The sequence below is a fragment of the Equus asinus genome, chromosome 6 (genome assembly GCF_041296235.1).
Source record: "Equus asinus isolate D_3611 breed Donkey chromosome 6, EquAss-T2T_v2, whole genome shotgun sequence".
In the NCBI taxonomy this organism is placed as follows: Eukaryota; Metazoa; Chordata; class Mammalia; order Perissodactyla; family Equidae; genus Equus; species Equus asinus.
In genome coordinates this window covers 32634539-32638953 of record NC_091795.1, presented here as the reverse complement: position 1 = coordinate 32638953, position 4415 = coordinate 32634539, and the positions used below count along the sequence as shown (strand labels likewise).

The 4415-nt window shown below is 38.7% G+C and overlaps 1 pseudogene; it reads left to right on the top strand.

Moving 5' to 3' along the window:
• Window positions 1–765: 765 nt before the first annotated feature.
• Window positions 766–1783, top strand: LOC139039703 (uncharacterized; annotated as a pseudogene).
• The last annotated feature ends 2632 nt before the right edge of the window (window positions 1784–4415 follow it).

Below are 4415 nucleotides of genomic sequence, written 5' to 3'. Positions count from 1 at the left end.
GGGGATGCTATTTGGAAACACCGGTAGGCACTTGTAGGTGAATCACAGTGCAGGCCTTTAGGATTTTGGAGCAAGGCCCTGCCATCACCTGAGATAACTACTCTCCTTTAGAGAAACAGCTCTTGGACTGCTACTGGCCTTAGTAGAGACTGAATGCTTGACCATGGGCCACTTTGTTATCAAGCAACTTGAGCTGAAAAAGATCTGTTCACACAAAAACTTGTGCAGGAATGTTCATAGCAGCATTATTTATAACAGTCAAAAATTAGAAACAACCCAAATGTCCATCAACTGATGAATGGATAAATAAAATGTGGTATACACATAAAATGAAATATTATTCAGCAATGAAAAGGAATAAAGTTCTTGTATGTGCTACAACACAGATAAACCTTGAAAAGATTATGAAATTGAAATTATAAGATTCAGAATGTTATGAAAGAAGTCAGTCACAAAAGGCCATATATTGTATGATTCCATTTGCATGAAATATCCAGAATAGACAAATCTTCAGAGACGTAAAGTAGATTAATGGTTGTCTGGGGCTGGAGAGGATGGGAGGACTCGGGGGTGGTATCTAAGGGTAAGGAATTTCTTTTGGAGGATGAAAATGTTCTAAAATTGATTATAGCACAAAACCGTGGATACTAAAACCACCAAATTGTATATTTTAAATAGGTGAATTATGTGGTATGTCAATTATATATAAACAAAGCTATTACAAAAAGAAAAATAAAGAAAAGTGACATCAAGGCCTTCAAGGTGATGGCTGCCACAGCTATCATCTGTGGACTTACAGAATGCCTTATCCACTATCATCGTATTCCACACAGCATGATTCAGATCAAGGAACTCATTTACAATGAAGTGCAGCAATGGGCCTATGCTCATGGAATTCACTGGGCTTACCATGTTTCCCAGCATGCTGAAAGAGCTGGCTTAGAATGGTGGAATGGCCATTTGAAGACTCAGTCACAGCGCCAGCTAGGTGGCAATACATTGCAGGGCTGAGGCAAGGTTCTCTGTATACACTCTGAATCGGCATCCACTATATTGTTTCATTTCTCCAAAAGCCAGGATTCCCGGGTACAGGAATTAAGGGATAGAAATAGGAGTGACATCACTCACTATTATCTCTAGTGACTCACTAGGAAAATTTTTGCTTCCTGTTCCCATGATTTTATACTTTTCTGGCTTAGAGGTTTTATTTCCAGAAGGAGGAATGCTTCTACCAGGAGACACAACAATTCCACTGAATTGGAAGTTAAGACTGCCACCCGGCCACTTGGGATTCCTCATACCTCTGAATCAACAAGCAAAGGAATACGGTATTGGTTGAAGTGATTGGTTCTGAATATGAAGGGGAAATTGGACTACCACCCCACAATGGAGGTAAGGAAGAGTATTTCTGGAATATTGGAGATCCTTTAGGACATATCTTAGTATTACTGTGATTAAAGTCAATGCAAAACTGCGACAATCTAGTCTAGGCAGGATTACCTATGGTTCAGATCCTTCTGGAATGAAAGTTTGGGTCACCCTGGTAGGAAAGGAACCACAACTAGTTAAAGTGCTTGCTAAAGGCAAAGGAAATACAGAATGAATAGTAGAAGAAAGTAGTTATAAGTACCAGCTATAACCCATGACCAGTTTCAGAAACGAGGACTATAATTGTCAAGAGTATTTCCTTCTTATTTGGTTATGACTATATTTGTGTGTATATAAACATACATTAAGCAAATATCTTTGCTTTTTTGCTCTTTTATTCTCTTATCTTGTAACCTAAGATGTATTGACTATATATTGTTCTGTAAGTATTGTTACTTGTGCACCATAGTAGTTAAGTTATGGGGTGTCAGAAGAGTAAACATCATTCAAAGACTTTAACTCCTCTGCTAGGGAAGGGATTTGTGTGTTTTCAGCTGTTTGAAGGATAGTTTTATCATGGTAGATGGAATTATGACCATGTTATGGTATTTATTTGGAGATTAAATATGGTTTAAGGATATGCATATGGGTGCCAAGTTGACAAGGGGTGGACTTGAGATGGTTAATTTTATGTGTTACCTTGACTAGGCTAAGGGATACCCAAATAGCTGGTAAAACACTATTTCTGAGTGTGACCATGAAGGAGTCTCCAGAAGATATTAGAGTTTGAATCAGTAAACTGAGTAAAGATTAACCTCTCTAATGCAGGTGGGCATCAACCAATCAGTTGAGGGCCTGAATAGAACAAAATGCAGAGGAAGGGCTGTTTTGTTCTCTCTGGTTGAGCTGGGACATACAGCTTCTCCTGCACTGGGACATCAGCACTTCTGTTTCTTAAGACTTGGGACTCTAACTGAGACTTATACCATCAGCTCCCCTGGTTCTCAGGCCTTCAGACTGAGAGTTAATTACACCACTGGATTTCCTGTTTCTCCAGCTTGCTGATGACAGATTGTGGGACTTCTCATGCTTTATAATTGTGTGAAGCAATTCCTATAATAAGTTTTCATTCATATATATATGTAGTAAGATAGGTAGATAGATATACAGATAAATAAGTAAGTATCGACTGATAGGAGACACAGGAATACCTGGGAGAAATCGTGGATTCAGTTCTAGACCACCAAAGTAAAGTGAATCATGTGCAGTTTTTGGTTTCCCAGTGCATGAAAAAGTCGTGTTACATTATACTGTAGTCTATTAAGTGTGTAGTAACATTATGTGTAAAAAGACAATTAATTGCATTAATTTAATTAATTGCATTAATTAAAAAGTTCTTTACTGCTAAAAAATGCATCATCTGAGCCTTAAGTGAGTCAATCTTTTTGCTGGTGGAGGGTCTTGCCTTGATGTTGATGACTGCTGGCTGCTCAGGGTGGTGACTGTTGAAGGCTGGAGTGGTTCTGTTAATTTCTTAAAATGAGACGATATTGAAGTTTGTCACATTGATTGAATTATTCTTTTATCAATGATTTCTCTGTAGTATGCAATGCGGTTGGATAGCTTTTTACCCACAGTAGAACTTCTTTCAAAATTGGAGTCCATTCTCTCAATCTCTGCTGCTGTTGTATCAACTAAGTTTATTTAATATTCTAAATTCTTTGTTATCATTACAACAATCTTCACAGCATCTTCACCAGGATAGATTCCATCTCAAGAAACCACTTTCTTTGATCATCCATAAGAATCAACTCTTCATCTGTTAAAGATTTATCATGAGATTGAAGCAATTCAGTCACATCATCAGGCTCCATTTCTAATTGTACTTTTCTCGCTGTTTCCACCACATCTGCGGTTACTTCCTCCTATGAAATCTTGAACCCCTCAAAGTCCTCCATGAAAATTGGAATCAACTTCTTCCAACTCCTGCTAATGTTGATATTTTGACTTCTTCCATGAATCACAAAAGTGCTTAATGGCATCTAGAATGGTGGATCCTCCCCAGAAGGTTTTCAACTTACTTTGGTGAGATCCATCAGAGGAGTCACTATCTATGGCTGCTTTAGCCTTACAAAACATATTTCTTATTGAAAGTGGAAATTACTCCTTGATGAACGGGCTGCAGAATGGATGTTGTGCTAGCAGGCATGAAAACAACATTAATCTCACTGTCCATCTCCATTAGAGCTCTTGGGTGACAAGGTGCAATTGTTAGTGAGCAGTGATATTTTGAAAGGGAGCTTTTTTTCTTAGCAGTAGGTTGCAACAGTGGGCTTAAAATATTGAGTAAACCATATTGTAAATAGATGCGCTGTCATCCAGCCTTTGTTCTTCCATTTACAGAGCAAGGTAGAGTAGATTTAGCATAATACTTATGGCCCTATGATTTTCGGAATGGTAAATGAGCATTGGCTTCAACTTAAAGTCACTAGCTACATCAACCCCTAACAACAAAGTCAGCCTGTCCTTTGAAGCCAGGCATTGACTTCTCCTCTCTAGCTATGAAAGTCCTAGATGGCATCCTCTTCCAATAGAACCTCTTTTGCCTACAATGAAAATCTGTTGTTTACTGTAGCCACCTTCATGAACTGTCTTAGCTGGATCTGCTGGATAACTTGCTGCAGCTCCTACATCAGAACTTGCTGTCTCCCCTTGCACTTTTATGTTATGAAGACAGCTTCTTTCCTTAAACCTCATGAACCACCCTCTGCCAGCTTCAAACTTTTCTTCTGCAGCTTCCTCACCTCTCTCAACCTTCACAGAATTGAAGAGAGTCAAGGTGTTGCTCTGGATTAGGCTTTGGTTTAAGGGAATGTTATGACTGGTTTGATCTTCTATCCAGACCACTAACACTTTCTCCATATCAGCAGTAAGACTGTTTTGCTTTGTTATCCTTCATGTGTTCACTGGAGTAGCATTTTAATTTCCTTCAAGAACTTTGCATTCACAACTTGGCTAACTGTTTGGCACAAGAGGCCTAGCTTTCA